The 22,893-nt window shown below is 51.3% G+C and overlaps 1 protein-coding gene across 4 annotated transcripts in view; it reads left to right on the top strand.

The window, feature by feature from the left end:
* The window catches only part of RFPL1 (ret finger protein like 1), a 50,313-nt gene that overhangs the window by 3,336 nt on the left and 24,084 nt on the right, over window positions 1–22,893 (top strand). The window contains exons 2-3 of one of the 4 annotated variants that reach the window (XM_063807665.1): window positions 9,366–9,533; window positions 22,798–22,884. The exons of 2 other annotated variants lie outside the window; for them this stretch is intronic. The gene's annotated coding sequence lies outside the window, so the exon portion shown is untranslated. Of the gene's footprint in view, window positions 1–9,365; window positions 9,534–22,797; window positions 22,885–22,893 lie in introns of those variants that run through there. One more of the 4 variants, XM_063807666.1, reaches the window with a different exon arrangement.

Here is a 22,893-nt window from a genome sequence, read left to right as displayed (position 1 = left end):
CTGGAGAAAATGGCATGAGGGCTGGAGCCCTGAGGTCAGTTCCCCCAAAGGACCCTTCAGGCTCACCTCCAGAAAGCCATCCCTGGCCGCCTTCACCCCCACGTTTAGTTAATTGTCCCCTCCTGGTGGTTCCCATGGTTCCCAGTGCTAATCTCTAATGCTGCTCTTACCACTCTGTGTTGTGTAAATGAATCAATGAATGAATAAGTTCCGTCTGTTTTCCAGCCAAACTTGTGGTCTGGAGGGGCTGTGAATGGTTCTGCCCTGAGTCCTTGGGGCTCGAATCGCTTTCACTTTCCTCCCTGTGATTCTTACCATTTGGAAGTGAGTAGAACGATATATTCATCTATCTATCCATCCATCCATCCATCCACCCGCAGTTCTTGGAGTTATCTTCCCAAAGCCTGGACTTGGCAGTGAGCATTGTGAATCTCCCAGAGGCAAGTAGAGTGTGCTGAGTTTCCCAAACTTAACTGCTCTTGGGCCCTTCTTGTCCCCAAGTGTCTCCAGGACAAGGATCCAGTGGCTCACACTGAAAGGCACACTGAGATTTGGGTCTCAGCCCCTGCTGTCCCTGGGCTTTTGTGGACCCCAAGGCTGGTGCTCTTCAGGAACATACTTGCAGGGTGAAGGATAAAGCAGTAGGCGCTTAAACAGCCACCAGCCTCGCTGTTACTCACTGTTCACTCGGCAGGGATCATTGTCCCTATTTTATAGGCAAGTAGACTGAGACCCGAGTGAGGAAGTGGGTTGCCTGAGTTGACTCAGTGACACAGCAGAGCCCAGTGTCTCAACTCATCCAGACCTGAGCTGGCACAGGACACAGGGTGGAAACTTGTTTCTCTTGCATAGTAGAGGCCTAGATGGTCTGAGGGTAGAGGATTGAGAGGCCTTCAGAGAGGGGATGGGCAGCTTTCTGGGACTGGGGTTGGGGTCTGGCCTCTGACAGATCACCCATCTGTGAGTCTCTGTGGCCCATGACCCAACATCAGCATAGTCTGTATGTGAGAACCTACTTCCCGGCCTGGGTACCCTCTGATACTGTGTCACCTCTGTGGGAGCTACATGTGACCACTGTTTGAGGTGCAGATGCTAAATTCCTCGTTCTCTTTTCCTGCTTGTTTTTTCTTCATAGGACTTGACATTTTCTGACATGCTACTATGCATCTTCTCCACTAAATAGAACTTCATCAGGACAGGGATTTTTGTTTGTTTTATTCACTGCTGACATCTCCAGTGCTCGGAATATTGTCTGGCATATAGTGGGTGCGTAGCAAGTAGTTTCAGGATGACTGCGAGGCTCTGCCTGAGAGGCCCGTGATCACCCAGACATTTTAGCACTGGGCATCTGGACAGTTCCAGGCCCTAGGGAGGCTGCCCGCAGGTTGACTGGAGAAGGAGGTCTTGAAAGTGTGGCCCCCATCCTGGGGCCTGAAGCCTCCCAGCCCGAGCTGTGTAGTCCCCTTTGCTGAGGCTCAACCTTGCTGGCTTTGTTGTCTGCAGACTCACCCCGCTCCTGCACAGCCTGTTCCTTTTATGTTCAGCAATTCCTTTTAGGAAGTGCTGAGCCTTTCTTCTTGCTTCCTTTCCCCGTGAATGTCCGTCATGTCCCACATTCTCCGTCTCTCCTCTTGCCCCTCTCTCCACTGCATTCCCTTCCCTCTCCCTCTATTATATCCCTCCCTCTTTCCCCCCAATTTCTCTGTCCTCTTTATTCCTCCCCTTTTCCTTCCTCTCCCTCCTTTTTTCTCCTCTCCCTCCTTAGAGATGCCCTCTTTTTGCCGCGTTTGCATCTGATTTATAATAAAAGGGCGGCAGTCTCCCCATGTCTACTCCCTTTAGGACACAGACAGCAAAAAACTAAACTGTGTGCAGTTTTGCATAAGCCTCCCCCTCCTAGCTTCCACCCACAGCCTTAACCCCCAGGGACCAGCCACCGCAGACTCAGGCCTGCAGCAGGTCTGCCTGCCTGCCTGCCCGCCCATCTGCCGCCCTGGAACTGCACCAGGTGGGAAGCTGGATTCTACCCCAAAGGCCAGGAACTGGTGGATGGGGTCACAGGTCCACCCTATCTCCCCTGCTCTAGTTCCTGCTGTGGGAGATTATGGATGAATGATTCTTGGGCTGTGGTTCCCAAGATGGAGAGTGAGATGGTTTATTGGACTTTCATCTAGTAACTGGGGCTTGCCAAGTTACAAGTGCCCCAGGGCTGTCATTACTCTTCTTACCTAGAGCAAGAGGCTAAGTAGCAATGGGAATGAAGGCTGTCATCTAAGGAAAGGAGGAGATGCCTGGCCTCTCTTATTCTTGCAATCCTATGAAATAGATACCATTACTATCCCCATGTCATGGTTTGAGAAATGAAGAGAGGCTGGTCATGGTAGCTTATGCCTGTAATCCCAGCACTTTGGAAGGCCAAGGTGGGAGGATCACTTGAGCCCAGGAGCTTGAGACCAGGCTGGGCAACATAGCAAGACTCCATCTCAATAATAATAATAAATAAGTTTTTTTAAAAATGATGGCTCAGGTTGAATAACGTGCCCCAGGTTATACATCTGATAAGTGGTGGAGCTGGGATTTGAACTCAGGTCTGATGGGCTCTGCAGGAGGAATACTGAACTACAAGACTACATCTTGCATTCAAGGCAGGCCCAACTGGACCCAGCACTTTCCTGATTCCATCACAGCTGGCCAGGGTCTTTGCTCTAGGGCTTCCTTCTGGTGCCTTGGTGGAAGCAAGGGGGATTGAAAATTGGCTCAATCAAAATTTGTTTCTTTTCCCCCAGGTTTTTATACTCTCTCTGGTTGTCTTGAGGGAAGGAGGCTTCCCAAGCAGTATAGTCAGGAAGTTAAAATGATGACTAGCTCAGCTTTCTGGATGATCCTGACTGAAGAGATAGATAAGTAGAAAGAAGTCATTGGACAGTGATTGATGTTCACAGTGTACATCTTTTTTTTTTTTTTTTCAAAGTCTTGCTCTGTCGCCCAGGCTGGAGTGCAGTGGCACAATCTCAGCTCACTGCAACCTCTGCCTCCCAGGTTCAAGTGATTCTCGTGCCTCAGCCTCCCGAGTAGCTGGAATTACAGGCATGTACCACATGCCTGGCTAATTTTTGCATTTTTAGTAGAGGTGGGGTTTCGCCATGTTGGCCAGCCTGGTCTGGTCTTGAACTCCTGGCCTCAAGTGATCCACTCGCCTCGGCCTCCCAAAGTGCTGGGATTACTAACGTGAGCCACTGCACCTGGGCTCACAGTTTAAATCTTGAGTAATGGAGAAAACAGCTTTGTCATCCTTTACGTGGTGGGCACCTGCCTGCTGTGCTCCACGTACATACGTGGTGTCTGCAACAACTCTGTCAGCTGTGCAAGGTCACTGTCCTCTACAGAGTAGAGCATCGACACTGAGCAAGTGACCTGCCAAGGCCACAGAGTGAGGTGGTGGAGGGGCTGTGGCTCACATCTAGGCTTTGTCCAGGACCCTTGCACCTCCCACTATCCATACTGACTCTCAGGAAAAAAATAAGAAAAGGTTTCAGTGCTGTTTCATCTCTTTATTCTGGGGGAGAAGGAGGGGGCCCATAGTACATTTTAGAGAAAGATTCATGCCAGAGTTTAAATTGGAATGTTGGGGGCCGAGTGCAGTGGCTCACCCCTGTAATTCCAGCACTTTGGGAGGCCAAGGCATGCGGATCACCTGAGGTCAGGAGTTCAAGATGCCTGGCCAACATAGTGAAACCCTGTCTCTACTAAAAATACAAAAATTAGCCGGGTGTGGTGGTGCGTGCCTGTAATCCCAGCTACTCAGGAGGCTGAGGCAGGAGAATCACTTGAACCCAGGAGGCGGAGGTTGCAGTGAGCCGAGATCACCCCATTGCACTCCAGCCTGGGTGACAGAGCAAGACTCTGTCTTGAAAAACAAAACAAAACAAAAAAAAAACGGGATGTTGGGACTTGAGGGAGAATTAACAGTTGGATAAAAGTTCATTCCTGATGGCCAATGTTGGCATTACTGAGCCCTAAAAGAGGCCCCCCAGGCTGGGCACGGTGGCTCACGCCTATAATCCCAGCACATTGGGAGGCCAGGGTGGGAGGATCGCTTGAGCCTAGGAGTTTGAGACCAGCGTGGGCAACAAAGTGAGACCCTGTTTCTACAAAACAATTTAAAAATTAGCTGGGTGTGGTTGTGTGCATCTGTAGATCCAGCTACCTGGGAGGCTGAGCTGGGAGGATCATTGAGCCCAGGAGTTCAAGGCTTCTGTGAGCTATAATTGTGCCACTGCACTCCAGTCTAGGTGACAGAGTGAGACCCTGTCTCTTAAAAAAAAAAAAAAAAAAAAGAAGAAGAAGAAAAGCCCCTGCAAGTGGGCATGGCCCCAGGCTTGGTGGACATGAAGCTTCCCCTGCCCAGGGGCAGCTGCACCCTGGCTTGTCTCTCTGCAGCTGTGTGGGGACATGGAGGACTCGGGTGCAGCCTGGCACTGCCAAAGACAGCAGATGCCAGCATGAGAGAGACATGCCAAGAAAGTTTCTGAAACCTCTGCCTCAGCCCCGAGCGAGGCACTCCATGTGCATGGAAAACTGCAGGAGCCCAGAGTGAACCTGAACCAGGGACCTGGCCACACACAGCAGGGACAGCTCTGCTGGGCGCCTGAACTACCTTCTGGCATTTGGGGAGGTTAAGTGGCAGAGGAAAGAGGAAGCAGGGCTTGAGGTCTTTGCTGTCTGTTAGGGGGAGTTAGTGGAGAAAGTATACTTTTTATTAAATGTTTTGCTTGTGTGGTGGTCACCACAGAATTTCATTGCAAATTCCTGGGCTCGTCCAGATCATCCAAGTCAGAATCTCTGATGGAGCCTGGGGATGTGCATTCTGAGCCAGTGTCCCTAGAGCAGGAGAACTGACTCTGGATCTGGCCTCAGCCAACCTTCCAGGCTCATCGTTCGAGCTCCCGCAGAGTCTTTCACATAGACTTTTACAAACATGATCTCATTTAAGCTCCACAACTCTTTCTCTATCTATCTATCTATCTGTGTATCTATCTATCTATCTAGTATTTTGAGATGGAGTCTTGCTGGAGTGCAGTGGCGCGATCTCTGCTCACTGCAACCTCTGCCTCCCGGGTTCAAGAGAATCTCCTGCCTCAGCCTTCCGAGTAGCTAGAACTACAGGCACGTGCCACCATGCCCAGCTAATTTTTTTTTTTTTTTGTATTTTTAGTAGAGATGGGGTTTCACCGTGTTAACCAGGAATGTCTCGATCTCCTGACCTCGTGATCCACCTGCCTCAGCCTCCCAAAGTGTTGGGATTACAGGCGTGAGCTACCACGCCCGGCCCTAGGCTCCACAACTCTAAGAAGCTTTGGCGAGTAAACAGGCCTGAAGAGGTGAAATCATTTGCCAAGCACAGAACCAGGATTCAAAACTTTGCAGTCTGGCTCTAGAATGCCACCCCGTCCCACCTCAGGACTGGCCCTCTCCTGGGAATTCCTTTCTCCCTCATCCTCCATGTCCTTTCTCTGTGGAGCCGTGTGCCCTGCCCATATCTAAGTACATGTCCTGGGATCCAGGGGATGACATGTACTGGAGTCCCTGGTGCCCATGCCTTCTGACCCCTCCTAGACCATGAGCTGAGGGGACAGAGAGTGGCTCTTGCACCTGGGGGGCTCAGGGTGTGTACAGTGGGTGAACAAATGGGACATTTGAGGCCCAGACAGAAGGACACAGAATGTTCCCTGGTGGCAGCTTAGGAGGGGGCAGGGGCTGGGCAGAGGGGGCAGTTGTGTCCTTCCCTACCTGAACCTCTTCTACTCTCTGGGTCCACCGCCATGAAATTATTCATTCTGCCACATTCTCTTGCACCCTGGCTTTCTGTCTGAAATCCTTTCTCTGCCCCAGTATTCACTCTCCGACTCTTCAGCCCACTCCTCTTAATCCTTGAGACGTTCCAGGTTACCTGCTCCCTCAGGAGCTTTGCTAACCCCAAGGTTGTGATAACTGCTTCCTTTAGGCTCCCACAGTTGCTCGTTCTAATCCCAACACGGTATTTGAAGGGCTATTTATTTCTCTCCTAACTGGACTGTTGGGAGCTTTGTAAGAGCAAGAGCCATCTCTTATTTAATGTTGTATTCCTAGGGCCTGGTACCAGAGTATTAGTAAAGCTTGTTGAATGAATAAATGCGATTCAGCGGTGACTTTCCATAGATGCTACTCCATGTTATTCATGTCACTGTAATCCATCTTGGGCTGCATTTCACAAGCCAGCATTGAAGAAAGCTGGGCTCAGAGAGCCTTAGAGACCATCAGTGGTACAGATGAGGAAACCGAGGGCAGGCCTGGTTCTCACTGCCTCGCCTCTTGTTCTGCGACTGGAGCTCCGTGAGGACAGGAACCAGGACTTGGATGTTGTTTTCTGGCTTGGCAGGGTGCTTTGCCCGTGATCACAGTCATTGCCTTTTACTAGGTGCTTATAAGGTGCCAGGCCCTTTATGTGTTTTTCCACGTTTGCATATCCACAGGGAAGGGAGGTGCAATTATCCCCATTTACAGATCAACAAACAGGTGTAGGGAGGTTAAGTAATTTGGTTATTTATCAGTGTCTTCTGGTTCCTTTCACAAATTTATCTGGGTTCCACTGTAGCCTCACAACATTTGTCATCAAACCCACTTTCGGCGGTGCAGTGGCTCACACCTCTAATCCCAGCACTTTGGGAGGCCAAGCGAGAGGATCGCTTGAGCCCAAGAGCTCGAGACCAGCCCAGGCAACACAGAAAAACCTCATTTCTACAAAAAATAAAATAAAATAAAATAAAAATAGCTGGGTGTGGTGGCGCGCCTGTGGTCCCAGCTCCTCAGGAGGCTGAGGTGGGAGGATCACTTAAACCCGGAGAGGCGGAGGTTGCAGTGAGCCGAGATCACGCCACTGCACTACAGCCTCAGCAACAGAGCGAGACCCTGTCACAAAGAAACACTCTCCAGAGGGGGAAACCGAGGCCCTGGGACTGCAGAACCGGTTTCTCTGCCTTGGCATACTGCCTCGGCTGGCTCTGCGCTTGATAGAATCGCGCCAGCAACAGCGCCCCCTGCAGGCGACGGCGGGCACGCCTGCGTCACAGCCATCCCCGCCCTTCCGCAGTGGGAACGCCCGAATGCTTCATCCGGCCTCGGAAGATTGAAGAGCGCTCCTCCAAAGGGCCTGGCTCAGGGAAGCGGGGCGCGCCGCCTTCAGCCCCGCCTTGGTCGCCGCGGCGTCGCATCAGTGGCATCCCCAGGGGCTGCAGGAAGGTAGCCGTAGCCTTGGCTGTCGTGGCTTCCCTCATCGTAACGGCCTGGGGGCAGCGGTGCTCAAAGAACTCAGGGGGTGGGGCTCAGGTAGGGGCATGGCCGGTGCTCTTCCTAGGGGCGGGATCCTGGGAAAGGGGATCGTCCCAGAAGGACCCAGCCACAAGCGAGGACACCGGTGCATCAAGCCCTGGGGCCTGTGTTTCCGTGAGCAGCGCCCTTCTCCTCCTCCCCGGACATTGGTCCTGGCACCTGTGTGTCCGTGGGCAGCAGCCTCTTCCTCCTCCCCAGACCTCAGTTTCTGCACGTGTGAAATGGGGGCTCTTCCAAGACTCTTACATGAATGCAAAAATCGGGATTTCGTCCAGCATGCTCAGAATTCTCGGCCCTACACAGGCACCTGAGAAATCAGAGCTGAGTCAGGAGAGCCGGTGTGGATGTACTGGGAGCTCCTTCCCTTGCGCGTCAGCACTCTTGAGACTGGAGAGCCCTGGAGGTTGGGGACTGGCCACTTGCTGGTGGACCAGACTCCCTGCAGTCTGGGATGGTGACAGACATGAGACATGGCTGTGGAAGTAATTGGTAACAGTAGTAGCCCGCATTTATTGAGCACTGACTATGTGCTTGGCTTTGTGTGAAGGCCAGTCACATGCATTATTTCCCCCTCCCACAGCCTTGTCTGTGGGTACTGCTATTCCGTCCCTAGTTTACTGATGAGGCATTTGAGGCCCAGAGTTGCTGGGTAGTAACCAGTCCAAAGTCACCCTGCTGACAAGTGGCTGAAGCAGTCGTCCCCAGTCTTACCTACTATACTGTACTGAGAAAGGTTTGACCTGGAAGGCAGAATGGCAGAGGGGGAAATGACAAGGTTCTAGCAGTATTAATAATAGATACCATGCATTGAGCACCCACTAAGTGCTGGGTGCTGGCCCAAGGGCATTTCATGAATCATTTATCCTCCTGACAGTGAACCCTATACTGTAAATTTTATTTCCATTTCAAAGGTGAAGCTCGGAGAAGTCACTTTATGTGCCTTAGGGCACATATAGTAAAAAACTAACTTTTCGATTCATTGATGGTGCATTCTGCCTGCCTGCATGTCACTCTTAGGCATATTCCACTCTTCTCTGAGTCAAGCTTTCTCCTACTGTGAAATGAGAGGCTTGGACTGGGAGACTTTGAATGTTCTTTCCCGAGCCGATGTTGTTTGATTTTAGGGAGTTTTGACATGAATGTTGGAGATCTGGATTTGAGGATTACATTTGTTCCTAATTGTAATTTAGGCACATCTCTGCATCTCTGGGCTTCAGTTTCCGCATTAGTAAAAGGTAAGACTAGACCAGGCATGTTGGCTCATGTCTGTAATCCCAGAACTTTGGGAGGCTGAGGAGGAAGGAGGATTGCTTGAAGCCAGGAGTTTGAGTCCAGCCTGGGCAACAAAACAAGACCCTGTCTCTACAATAAAAAAAAATTAAAAAGTTCAAATTAGCCAGGTGCAGTGGCTCATGCTTGAAGTCCCAGCTACTTGGAGAGCTGAGGTGGGATACTCAATTGAGCCCAGGAGTTTGAGGCTGCAGTGAGCTATAATCATGCCACTGCGCTCTATCCTGGGCAACAGAGAGAGGCCCCGTCTCTAAAAAGAAAATGGGCTGGGCACGGTGACTCACACCTGTAATCCTAACACTTTGGGTGGCTGAGGTGGGAGGATCACTTGATCCCAGGAGTTTGAGACCAGCCTGGGCAACATGGCAAAACCCTGTCTCTACGAAAAATACAAAAAACTGGCTAGGCATGGTGACATGTACCTGTGGTCCCAGCTATCTAGCTATCTGGGAGGTGGAGGCAGAAGGATCACCTGAGCCCAGGAGGTTGAGACTGCAGTGATCCATGATCACGCCACAGCCTTGGCAACAGAGTGAGACCCTGTCTCAAAAAAAAAGAAAAAAAAATTACAGAGATTAGCATTTCCAATCACCAGAGTGCCTTCTGGCTTGAATATTTTATGACTGCAGATGAAGAGACAACCGGCGGTTCAGCAAACTGCATCCTCTGAGAAAGTCTAATGAACGTAAATCTGCTACCTTACTCAGAATGTCCCTGGCACAAGTTTCCAAGGATAGACCCTCTGTGTGAAGGGGAGCAGCTGCCTTCGAGCAATCAGCAGTAACTGCTTGGGGAGGCTTAGTCCCCTAATAGTTCAGAAGTCACCTCCAAGGTCAGACGGACCCACAGCTGAACGCCAACACTTCCACTTCTCGGTAAGGCATCTCAGGCAAGTGACCTTTCCTTTCTGCATCTCAGTTTCCCCCGTATAAGATGGGATGCTGGCTGGGCACGGTGGCTCACACCCATAATCCCAGCACTTTGGGAGGCCGAGGCAGGCAGATCACCTGAGGTCAGGAGTTAAAGACCAGCCTGGCCAACATGGTAAAACCCCATGTCTACTAAAAATACAAAAATTAGCCAGGTGTGTTGGCAGGCGCCTGTAATCCCAACTACTAGGGAGGCTGAGGCAGGAGAATCGCTTGAACCCGGGAGGCAGAGGTTGCAGTGAGCCGAGATTGCTCCACTGCACTCCAGCCTGGGCAACAGAGCAAGACTCCCTCTCAAAACAAAAACAAAACAAAAGGATGCTAATGGTACCAGCTTCATCTGGGAATTGGTGAGTAAACATGAGGGGGAAAAACCTAACACCATTTTTTTGGCCTAGAAAATTCTCAGTAAACACAACTGTTACTAGTTGTGTCTGCAGCACCAGTCTGGGCAGCACCAGTCTGGGCACTGGGGGAGTTCCTAAGCCTTGGACCCCACCCATCCTCTATGCCCTAAGATGATTTTAGGGGAGGAGAGGCAGGATCCTGCTGAGTCAGTGGAGGATCCAGAGTTAGGACTCAGGCAGCCCCCACCTCTGAGGTTGCCAACACCAGCTTCTGGCCTAAAGTGGCATTAATGGGCATTCTAGCACGTCCCTAGCTGGCAGCAGCTCCTGGGGAGGGGCAGTGGCCGCTGAGAATAGGGAGGCAGAGGAATGGTGTTAGGAGTCCTGCAGTGTGTGCCGGGGACTATGGTTCAGCGCATCCTTGTGGTTCCAGATGAGTTAACTGAAGTGTGTGCCGTGCTTTGGGCTTTTATGAAGTGCATTTGCATCAGTTGTGTCCTCAGGACAGGGTTGAGTGGCATAGGATACAGGGTTCTCAACGAGCAGTATAGGGATTCGACTACTGCGGACCTGTACAAGGGATCAGGAACCCCCAAAACTGTGCAGGATTGTGTGGGTGATTCTCCAGAGGCATAAGACCCAAAAATGTCAAAAGAGTTCTTGATTTAGGAGTCAGAAGACCTGCTCACTAGATCCCATCCCCATTTCTCCCTTTCTTCCACCCTTCTTCTTCCTTCCTTCCTTCCTTCCTTCCTTTCTTTCATTTGTTCATTTGTTCGTTCATTTTAGAGACAGAGACTTGCTGTGTCGCCCAGGCTGGAGTGCAGTGGTGCAATCTCAGCTCACTGCAGCCTTGACCTCCTGGGCTCAAGCGATCCACCCACTTCATCCTCAGCTTCCCGAGTAGCTGGGACAACAGGTGCACACCACTATGCCTGGCTAATTTTGTTATTTTATTATTATTATTTTTTGGTAGAGACACCCCATCTCACCATGTTGCCTGGCTGGTCTCGAACTCCTGGGTTCGAACAGTTCTCCCACCTTGGCCTCTCAAAGTGCTGAGATTACAGGTGTGAGCCACTGCACCTGGCCCTTCCCTCCTTCTGTCTCATCCATTCAACAGACATTTCCTAAGATGTGTTTCAGGCCCCACCCTGCACTGGGAATACAGCCATGAAGAAGACAGGCTCCCAGCTCCCCAGCAAGTTTGGGGCCAATTTTGTAAGAACTGATAGAGGGGGCAAGTCCAGGGGTTGTTAGAGCTTCAAACTGGGGCTCCTGACCCAGCATGTGGTGGGGGGCAAGTTGGGAGTCAGCAGGGGAGTCCTGGCTCAGTGCCTGTGGCCTTGGGTAGGCCACTAGCCTTGCTGAGCCTCAGTTTACCCCCCTCTCCTTGATGGGACCACTTGACAGAATGGGGTGAGGATGGAGGAGATGCGGGCCTGGTGGAGCCTCCTCAAAGGGGATGTGGCTGTGTGTCGGCTCCCATGGAGCCAGGACACCACCCGGGCACCCAGGCTCACAGCACAGTGCTCCCTATACTTTGTTGGAGCTGGAGCATTTCCCGTTTGAAACAGGCCAGAGGAAGAACACTGGTGAGGAAGTCAGAGATCTGGCCCTGGGCCTCAGGGCTCTGCCTGGCCTCACTGGCCAACCCCAGACACCTTACCGAGGGCCTTAGGTTCCCACCCACACACACAGGAGGCCAGGCTGCCTGATCTTCTATGGACAAATACATATGAGCAGCGGGGGTACCAAGAAAGGTGAGCAGCCAGGGAGAGCCTCCCAAAGGAGGTGGCATAGCTGCAACCTGAAGGATTGAGAGCAAGAGTGGGGAAATAACTGGATGGGTTCCCTGGTCCCGAAGTGTTTCTGGTAGAACCTCTGGGGGTGATGGAGGAATGTGGGGATGGGGCCCTGGGCTCAGGGAGGAGAGAAGGAGGGTCGGGGAGAGCTGCCCCTTTGCTCCAAGGCTCTCTTAACTGGTGACAAAGAGCAGGCCCTTGGGGTCAGGAAGGCCTCGGTTTGAATCCTTTTTGACATTGCTTCATTAAGGACCCCTAGGTAAGGGTTTCATCTGTCTAAGCTTCATTACTTCCATCTGGGAAATGGGTGATAATCATACCACATTCAAAAGGTTGTTGGCTATTATATGACTTTATTTATATGAAATGTCTAGAATAGGCAAATCTATAGAGACAGAAAATAGATTAGTGGCTACCTAAACCTGAGAGGATAAGGGACTTGGAGAGTGATAGCTAAAGAGTATGAGGTTTCTTTTTGGGGTGATGAAAATATTCTTTTTTTCTTTTTCTTTTTTTTTTTTTTTTTTTTTTTTTGAGACAGAGCTCACTCTGTCACACAGGCTGGAGTGCAATGTTGCAATCTTGGCTCACTGCAGCCTCCGCCTCCCAGGTTGCAGCAATTCTCCTGCCTCAGCCTCCCAAGTAGCTGGAACTACAGGCGCATGCCACCATGCCTGTCTAATTTTGTATTTTTAGTAGAGACAGAGTTTCACCATGTTGGCCAGGCTGGTCTCGAACTCCTGACCTTAGGTGAACCACCTACCTCGGGCTCCCAAAGTGCTAGGATTACAGGTGTGAGCCACTGTGCCTGGCCTGGGGTGATAAAAATGTTCTAAAATTGATTGTGATGGTTGCACAACTCCATAAACATGGCATTGTTGCTTTAAATGGTTGAGTTGTATGGGATGTGAATTATCTCTCAATAAGGCTGTTATTAAAAAACCAAGAGGTTCAGATGAGATGTTCCACGCTCCCTAAATGTTGGCTGTCACTGGTGTTATTTACTCCTGGCAGCTCTTCCAGCCCTCCTCCAGAGAGGGCTGATAGGTTCCGGGAGAAGGGGAAGGGGCCTGGGCCCCTACTAGCTGGCTAGGGGCCCCAAGCAAGCTACATAACCTCCCTGAGCCTCAGTTTTCTCATCTGTGAAATGGGTGGGGGGGATTTTCCAGGTCTTGGCCACCTCTTTGGACACTGTGCTGCTCATATCAGACCATGGGCTTTGCTAGATATAGTTACATGGCCAGTTGTAGAGAAGGGCAGTGGGGGGATTGGATGTTCTCTCCATCTGCACCCAGAGGGGCTGACTTCACACATCCGCTCATGGTTGCATACCGAGTGTGTTTTGTGAGCAAGGCACCATGCAGGAGATGGAGGAGGGACCGCAAGAGCCTGTGCCCCAGCCTGCCTGGAGCTCAGAGCCCCGGAAAAGGGACACGCAAGGGTTTGCCAGGGCTGATGGGAGCACCGCTGGCTGTGCAGGCCATCATTTCATCACTCTGGCCCTCAGTTACCTCATCTGTAAAAAGGGGAATAAATGGTACCTCCCTGCTAGGGTCGTGCTGAGGCTCACAGTGGCTGGCATAGCATCTATAGTAAATGCACAGGAACCATTGTCGTCACTATGGCTATCAATATGATCATCAGCCATCAGGTGCCTTTTGTCCCCTCCCCCCCTCCCCTTGGCTAACTTGTCGCATGGTGAATCATGTCAGGGCTAGCTTTCCTGTCTCTGTCCCTGCCCCAGAGCATCAACCAACTCCCAGGGTGGAGCCTGGATGCTCCCTTTTCAGACCCAGCCCACGCACCCAAAGAAGCTGTAGGCTCCTCAGTGAGGCTCAGGCCCCTTTCCTGCCCCCATTTCTTCAGGCCCAGCTGCAGAAGGCATGACCCTCTGGCCAGCCCGAGACTGAAGCCTCCCTCCTGTCCTGTCCTCTCCTTCCACCTGGCTGCAGGGTAAGGTCAACAGGCCACCCCCAGCCAGCCTTTCTGGGCGTTCTACTCTCTCTGCGGCGAGAGCCAGTTGAGCCCAACTCAGAATCTCCTCCCGCATTCCTCCACCTGCAGAGCCGCAGCAGGGCTGGGGACCTGGCCTGGGCCTCCACAGCCTCTGCAGCATCCCTGTCACTGTGGTGGACGAAGGGCCCAGATGGGGGGCAGGCATCCCTGCTGGATGCTAGTCCCTGCTCCTGACCAGTAGCCACAGTGCCTGATTTATGGCTCCCTCTGGGCTCTCTCCAGCAAAACTGCTTGCAAACCACTCCTGGCCTGTTCTTTTCTGGGTCCTGGTTTGCAGACAGGTTGCCTCAGGCCACAGCCTGCAGCCCCACCCCACCACACCCCCAGTCCCCAACCACCGGGCACCTGGGACATCGGGGCAGGTTGTGCCTTGAGAAGAAGGACAAAGTTCCATCCCAGCCCTGCCATGGGTGGGCTGGATGGCCTAAAGTGGCTTATGGAACTTCTCTGGGCCTCAGGTTTGCTGTTTGCACATTGAATGATCTTGAAGGTATCCTCACTGATACCCATGCTTCTGAGTTTCCTTCACATGGCCCCACACTGCCTCCCAAGTCTTTTGCCTTGGAACTGAGTCTCCTTTTTTTTTTTTTTTTTTTTTTTGAGATGGCGTCTTGCTTTGTTGCGTAGGCTGGAGTGCAGTGGCACAATCTTTGTTCACTACAACCTCCGCCTCCTGGGTTCAAGAGATTCTCCTGCCTCAGCCTCCCAAGTAGCTGGGATTACAGGCGTGTACTACCATGCCTGGCTGATTTTTGTATTTTTAGTAGAGAGGGGCTTTCGCCATGTTGGCCAGGCTGGTCTTGAACTCCTCACCTCAAGTAATCCGCCCACCTCAGCCTCCCAAAGTGCTGGGATTACAGGCGTGAACCACCATGTCTGGCCTGGAACTGGGCCTTCCACGTGTCTAAATGGAGACCCCAGCAACCAGGCCAGGTGAGCAAGAACGAACTAGGCCTGGGTGGGTGATAGGTACTGGAGACACCCATCTTTGGAGCCCCACAGCCTTGGGCAGGACCGCTGGCTTTTTCCAGGCCACTCTCTTGCCTCCCTGAGCCCCATCCATAAAATAGGGAGAGTCGGACCTGAGCTATTGCAGGTGGATCCCTGTGCTAGACACAGCTTGAGCGGGTGACAATAAGTATGGGTCTCTTTTCCCTTCCAGGCCTGGCTCAGCATCCTCAAGCCTGGTTCCCAGGGGCTGCCAAGTCCAGGCCACTGCAGACAGTGGGAGCATGGGCTGTGGTTGGGCATTTTGTGGCCAGCGTGGGGGTGGGGGTGGCAGTCATCACTGTGCCTCCAGGTCATCTGTCTGATCCATGAGCAGGAAGTGGGGAGGCCACAGTGGTCCCCAACACTGGGTATCTGCAAGGAGGGCGTGGAACTGTCGAGAGCTTAGTGGCCTGTTTGCTCATGTGTGCATCCACTCAGACATATTTAGTCAGCATCATCTTCTTCTTTTTTTTTTTTTCTTTTGAGACGGAGTTTCACTCTTGTCACCCAGGCTGGGTCTCAGCTCACTGTAACCTCTGCCTCCTGGGTTCAAGCGATTCTCCTGCCTCAGCCTCCCAAGTAGCTGGGACTACAGGTGCACGCCACCATGCCCGGCTAATTTTGTATTTTTAGTAGAGATGGGGTTTCACCATGTTGGCCAGGCTGGTCTTGAACTCCTGACCTTAGGTGAACCACCTACCTCGGGCTCCCAAAGTGCTAGGATTACAGGTGTGAGCCACCGTACCTGGCCTAGCCAGCATCTTCCTGATGGCCACTCTGCACCTGGGTCTGCAGAGGACCGTTCTAAGCACCTTATATGCATTAACTTGCTTTTATCCTCACGACAACCCTACAGGGTAAGCACTGGTCACATCATTTTTGCTCAAGGTAACACAGCTGATAAATGGTAGAATCAGGGTCTGAAGCCGGGCCATCCTTTCAAGTCCATGGCAAACGCCTTTTCTCAGCTTCGCACTGCCCTCAGCACCAGCCTGCTTCCTGCTCATCTGGAAGCAGCATTGCATCCCCGCTCTGGCCTTCGCTCTTGCTGCTCACCGCACCCCCCCCTTTCCTGACTCCCTTTCTCCTCTGATTGAACAACAAACTGATAGCCTTCAAGACTCAGCTGTATGGCTGGGTGCAGTGGCTCATACCTGTAATCTCAGCATTTTAGGAGCCTGAGGTGGGAGGATCACTTGAGGTCAGGAGTTCAAGACCAGCCCGGGCAACATGATTGAAACCCTGTCTCTACAAAAAATACAAAAATTAGCCAGGTGTGGTGGTCAGCGTCTGTAGTCCCAGCTACTCAGGAGGGTGAGGCAGGAGGATTACTTGAGCCTGGGAGGTCAGGCTGTAGTGAGCCGAGATTGCACCAGTGTACTCCAGCCTGGGCAGCAACAGTGAAACCCTGTCTTGAAAAATAAAAAAATAAGACTCAGCTGTGGCATCACCTCCTCCAGGAAGCCTTCCTTGATGCCCTTCCTGTCCCAGGCTGAATTAGGCTCCTCCACTGGCCTCTCTCAGTTTCCCCTGTCCGGCACTCATCCATCTTGTTGCAAGCATCTGTTCATGTGTTTACCTCCTCTACCAGACTGTAAGCCCCTCGTCCTCACCTTGACACCCACTGTGCCTGGCACCATTTGTGGTACAGAGGAGATCACTGGGGAATTTTGAAGGGCCAAATCTTTTTTTTTTTTTTTTTTTTTGAGATAGAGTTTTGCTCTTGTTGCCCAGGCTGGAGTGCAATGGCACAATCTCAGCTCACCACAACCACCGCCTCCCGGGGTTCAAGTGATTCTCCCACCTCAGCCTCCCGAGTAGCTGGGATTACAGGCATGCGCCACCACAGCTGGCTAATTTTGTATTTTTAGTAGAGACAAGGTTTCTCCATGTTGGTCAGGCTGGTCTCAAACTCCCAAACTCAGGTGATCCACCCGCCTCAGCCTCCCAAAGTGGTGGGATTACAGGCGTGAGCCACCATGCCCGGCCTTTTTTTTTTTTTTTTTTTTTTTTAATGGAGTCTTGCTCTGTTGCCCGGGCTGGAGTGGCATGATCTTGGCTCACTGCAACCTCTGCCTCCTGGGTTCAAGCAATCCCCCCACCTCAGCCTCCTGAGTAGGTGGGATCATAGATGTGTGCCAGCATGCCCAGCTAATTTTTTATATTTTTAGTAGAGACAGGGTTTCGCCATGTTGGCCAGGCTGGTCTCGAACTCCTGACCTCAAGTGATCTGTCTGCCTCAGCCTCCGAAAGTGCTAGGATTACAGGCATGAGCCACCATGCCTGGTCAGATGACCAAATCTTGATCGTTCATAACCTTGTGAATAGTGGACAAGTTCTAGTATCTGTTTCACAGAGGAGGAAACTGAGGCACAGAGAGGTGACATGATTTTCGCAACTCACAGAGCTAGTGGTGACAGAGCTGGCATTTGTTGGAATGGCCTCCATTTCAGAACAAGCTCCTAGAAGGGTTTACCAAACCAGGGCTTAAATTTTTTGAATTATTTATTAATGGTTCAAAAGTCTGAAGGCGCAAAGGGTAGACAGTGAAAAATCTCCCTTCTCTTCTGTCCCCAGCCACCCAAATCCTCCTAGGGAAGCAGCCGGGGTGATCTGATTCTCAGGTGTCCTTCTCAGCAGTGTGTGTGTTCCCAGACAAACCCAGCATGTGTTATTTAGAACCAGGTTTAAACCCAGGCCTGTGGGATGCCCATCTCACCCGGGGCTGCTCAGGGCTTGGGACAGGGCCCACCATGTCCTGGCAAAGATATCGGGCCACCAGAGGCCTCCATCTCCCCATCCTGGGTCCCCTCCCTGTCCCAGGTCCCCTCCAGCTGTTGCTGTGCCTCCTCAATGGAGCTGCCTGCCTGGCTCTGCTCCCCAGGCTGCAGCAGAGGCTGGGCTCAGGCCCACAGCCCGGCAGGGCTACAATGGTGAAGGGCTGCTTTGGGCTGAGGGGGCCTCCCTTCAGGCAGTCTGACACTTGCTTTCATTATTCCTCACAGAACGGGCCCAGTGTGGGGAAACAAGCCCAGCAAAGGCAGGGGCCAGAGTGAGGAGGCACTGGGCAGGCGGGGCACACAGGGCACATCGTGGCAGGGCAGGGCAGGGATGCTGGCTCCACCCCTTTCTGCTGGGAACCGAGTGGGCATAATAGCTCCCCGAGCAGCCTCTTTTCTCTGAAGATTAAGAGACAGTACCTGGAATTGCTTGGAGAATGCAGTAAGCGTTCCAAAAGTGGTGACTGGAGTGTTATAGTTAGGGAGGCTCCGGGCTTTTCCACCACCCTAGACTTCCCTGTGACCCCTGAAAAGCAGAGACACAAGACCCTTGGGGCCTGTGCTCAGGGCTCTGACCCAGTCCCTTCCCCTGTGTGCATAAATATTTGGGGGATTGTTGTTGTTACTCTTTTTTTTTTTTTCTTGAGACAGAGTTTCGCTCTTGTTGCCCAGGTTAAGGTGCAGTGGCACAATCTCGTCTCACCGCAACTTCTGCCTCCCAGGTTCAAGCAATTCTTCTGCCTCAGCCTCCTGAGTAGCTGGGATTACAGGCATGTGCCACCACGCCCAGCTATTTTTTTGTATTTTGCATAGAGACAGTGTTTCACCGTGTTAGCCAGGATGGTCTTGATCTCCCAACCTCAGGTGATCCACCCACCTTGGCCTCCCAAAGTGCTGGGATTACAGGCGTGAGCCACCACGCCCAGCCCTGTTGTTGTTACTCTTATTGGTGTCCAGTCTTATGATGTCCAATAGGAAACCAGGACTCCCACCTCCACCCTGTTGCCCGGGGTAGCTTTGGTGGAGGGCAGGGCAGCAGTGAATATGTGCACAGTTTTGGAGGGTGGGGAGGAGGCTACCAGGAGGCTGGGTGGGGCACAGACAGAGCACAAGGCTAGGAACCAGGCCTTTGGGGTTCCCCTCTTACATAGGAGCCCTGGGTCTGCCTGAGTCCAGTTCCCTCCTCTATGAAATTAGGGTGATCATCCCTCTCCCCATTAACCTCATGGGATTTGGGATGCTCAGGGGAGAGAATGCATGAGAGAATCTTTGCCTTGAACTCCTGGCCTCAAGTGATCCTCCTGCTTCAGCCTCTTAAACTGTAGGGATTACTGGGATTACAGGCATGAGCTACTGCACCTGGCTGGGGATCTTTGCCATCTGCAAATCAGAGGTGGCAAGCAGGCATCCACAGGCCTGCAGAACCACAGAGGACATTAAAGGGATTTGATTTGGAAATAGTAGTAGTGATTGTGCAATATTTTGAATATAATTAATACCACTGGCCTGTACACTTAAAATGGTAAAAATGGGCAGTTTTGTGTTATAGATTTTGTTTCTTTTCCTTGCCCATCTTTTTTTTTTTTTTTTTTTTTTTTTTTTTTTTTTTTTGAGATAGGGTCTTGCTCTGTAAGCTCATGCTGGCATGCAGTGGCGTGATCTTGGCTCATGGCAACCTCTGCCTCCCGTGTTCAAGTAATTCTCCTGCCTTAGCCTCCCAAGTAGCTGGGATCACAGGCATGCACCACCACACCCGGCTAATTTTTGTATTTTTAGTAGAGACGAGGTTTTGCCATGTTGGCCAGGCTGGTCTCGAACTCCTGACCTCAAGTGATCCACAGGCGTCGGCCTCCCAAAGTGCTGGGATTACAGGCGTGAGCCACCATGCCCGGCCTTACACAGCCATTTTAAATATGGAAAAAAAAAAAAAAAGAGGATTTGAATTAGTTGCCCTATTAGTCAGAAAAACAGAACCCACTTTAGGGGGTCCAGTGGGGGAAATTTTGAAAAGCCAAACAGGAGGCTGGACAGAGGTGGGTTACCCAAACCCATGGCCTGGGACCACAGAGGTCTATCTGGAGGGAATTGTAAGTTTGGAGAAGACCCAGCCACTGCCCAAAGGCTGGAAAAACCTGGGCCTCTTCTATCTGCCAGTCTCCCTTAAGTGCCTCCCATTGGCTGGACCTAATCAACGCCGGTTTGCAAAGGAACTTGGGAAATGTAGTTTGCAGGGGTTAGTTCCCCCACCTTTCCAGATGGTGAGCAGAGGAGGGACAGCAAATGGATGTAAAATCATACAGCAGGCAGGGCATGGTGGCTCATGCCTGAAATCCCAGCACTTTGGGAGGCCAAGGCGGGAAGATGACTTGAGGCCAGGAGTTTGAGACCAGCCTGGGCAATATAACAAGACCCTCATCTCTACAAAAAATTTTAAAAAATTAGCCAGGCATGGTGGCACACACCTGTAATCCCAGCTACTAGGAGGCTGAGGTGGAGAATGGCTTAAGCCCAGAATTCAAAGCTTCAGTGAGCTATGATCACACCACTGCATTCCAGCCTGGGCGACAGAGCAAGACCCTGACTCTTAAAAAAAAAAAGAAAAAACATCATATGGCAAATGAGGGTTATAGTTGTCAACATGAAATGACTGGGCGATTTAGCATAAAAATCTGGATTTATAGATTCTCCTGAAACACCAAAGGCTCCACTCCCTTGAGCCCACCATCTTAGCCTAGTTTTGCTGTTTACATTGTCCTTGGGGAGCCCTGCTGAGGAGTCCTGAGAAGCCTACAGGGTGAGGGGCATGAGGGGACCCCATATCCTTCAGGGTGGGATCAGAGGAGGAGAAGCCATGAGGACCCTGAGGCAGGTGGGCTGAGCAGGCAGGGCCAGGGGATCCAATGGGGCCATCAGTTTCTAGAGAGAGCACATTGGGGATCTGGAACTGTGGGGACCTTCCTATTGTCGCTTTTGTGTGTGTGTGTGTGAGACAGTCTTGCTCTGTCACCCAGGCTGGAGTGCAGTGGTGCGATCTCAGCTCACTGCAACCTCTGCCTCCCAGGTTCAAGCAGTTCTTTGCCTCAGCTTCCCGAGTAGCTGGGACTACAGGCACCTGCCACCACTCCCAGCTAATTTTTGTATTTTTAGTAGAGACGGGGTTTCACTATCTTGGCCAGGCTGGTCTTGAACTCCTGACCTCATGATCCACACGCCTCGGCCTCCCAAAGTGCTGATGAGATTATAGGCATGAGCCACCACGCCTGTTGTAGCTTTTAGAGACTGTCTGGTCTTAACGCAACTGTGAGGGTTGTGTTGGTTCATTTTAGTTATCTTTCTGACACTGTCAGGCCCTGTGTTCTAAATTTTCCAGGAAAGCCCAACGTGTAAACTGATGACAGACTATCCTGGAGGAAGAGGTGGGGCAGGCTGGAGTTTTCCTCTGGACATCCTGAGAGGGATACTGAAGCACTCAGGAGGGGTCTTAGACCTGCCCAAGCTCACTCACGCAGTTTGAGAAGAGCTGCGCTTAGACCACAGGCCTCTTGGCTCCTGGGAAGCTGAGAGCATCGGCGCTGGAGTTCGTCAGACAGGGGCAAGTCCCAGCCGCAGCTCAGTGACCTCAGACAAGCCCCCTCACCTCGCAGAACCAGGTTCTTCTTCAGAGTTGTAGGAAGGAGTGGAGGATGTCAGATGTCCACACAGTGCCTGGGAGCTGAGGTTGTCATGGTTACCAAGAGGCCAGTCTCAGGGCTGCTGTGATGACCTGGGCTGCTCTCCCATTCCCAAGAAGGGGAGAACTCCTCAGATTCCCTACTCTGCTCTTCTTGCTCCCTCCCAAGCAATACACGAGCAGGAATTTGTCCTCTGCAGGAATGTGCAGCAAGAAAGTCTCCTTTTTTGATGAGACAGCGATGAGGTGATGTCTGGTTTTTTATATCCTCATTTGCTGAACTGGTGCCAGATGTAAGAGTCCAGGCTGGATTCCATTAGCCATATTTGTCCTCTGGGCTCCCAGCCCTGCAGGACCTTCTGGGGGCCCACCTTGAGACCCTCCAGTTGGTAAGAAGTTGGCTGGGGCAAATGATGCAGCCCTAAGATGAACCATTTCCACTGCGGACTCAGGCAGGGTCCTTGAGAGCCTGACTTACTCGAGTCTTTTCTTTAAAAATTAAAAAAACAAGGCTGGGCGCGGTGGCTCACGCCTGTAATCCCAGCACTTTGGGAGGCCGAGGCGAGTGGATCACAAGGTCAGGAGATTGAGCCCATCCTGGCTAACATGGTGAAACCCCGTCTCTACTAAAAATACAAAAAATTAGTCGGGCATGGTGGTGGGCGCCTGTAGTCCCAGCTACTCAGGAGGCTGAGGCAGGAGAATGGCGTGAACCCGGGAGGCGGAGGTTGCAGTGAGCCGAGACTGCACCACTGCACTCTAGCCTGGGCAACACCGTGAGACGCCATCTCAAAAAAAAAAAAAAATTAACAAACCACATTGATCTTTTTTTTTTCTTTTTACCGAAGTGAAAAACCCTTTGAAGTTTAGGAGCTGCAACTAATCCACCTTAAAGGCTAATCGGAGGCCTAGATAGGTTAATACCTTTCCCAGAGGAACCCAGTGGTAAATGTAAATGTCAGATTGATCAATTGTAGATTGAACTTCAGAAGCTGGAGTCCTCATTACTATTCTGGGGTGATGGTCGACTCTATTTGCTCAACAGAAGGATCAGTGGCCTGGAGAATTTGAGATAGTTGGTGATAACATTATAGGATTCTATTTTAAATGGGAAAGAAATTCCTAAAAGTTACACACATGTTAAAAAAAACTATATTAAGGCCGGGTACGGTGGCTCTTGCCTGTAATCCCAGCACTCTGGGGAGCCGAGGTGGGAGGATCGCTTGAGCCTAGGAGTTCCAGATTAGCCTGGGCAACACGGTGAGACCCCATCTCTAAAAAAAGAACAAAATTAGCTGGCGTGTCATTGTGCACTTGTAGTCTCAGCTACTTGGGAGGCTGAGGTGGGAGGATTGCTTGAGCACAGAAGGGTGAGGCTGCAGTGAGCTGTGATCACACCACTGTGCTCCAGCCTGGGTGACAGAACAATACCTTGTCTCAAAAATAAAAAAATTCATATACAAAAATGCCTGAGGTATACAATGAAAGCTCTTGAAAGCCACTGTCTACAGATAAGCATTAGAGCCACTTACACAGATTTTTTCAGATTTTTCTATGCATTTATATTTTTAAAAGATTAACACTATACATTCTGTTTTGCAGTTTGCTTTTGCAAATAGCAGTAGCTCCTGAAATGTGGAAATTCTTTACCTGGCTGATTCATGACAAACTTGGTGGGAGAAGTAGCTGGTAAAGTTT

The sequence above is a fragment of the Pan troglodytes genome, chromosome 23 (assembly GCF_028858775.2).
Source record: "Pan troglodytes isolate AG18354 chromosome 23, NHGRI_mPanTro3-v2.0_pri, whole genome shotgun sequence".
Classification (NCBI taxonomy): domain Eukaryota; kingdom Metazoa; phylum Chordata; class Mammalia; order Primates; family Hominidae; genus Pan; species Pan troglodytes.
The sequence above is the reverse complement of the archived record's forward strand: the minus strand, read 5'-3'. Positions and strand labels throughout refer to the sequence as shown.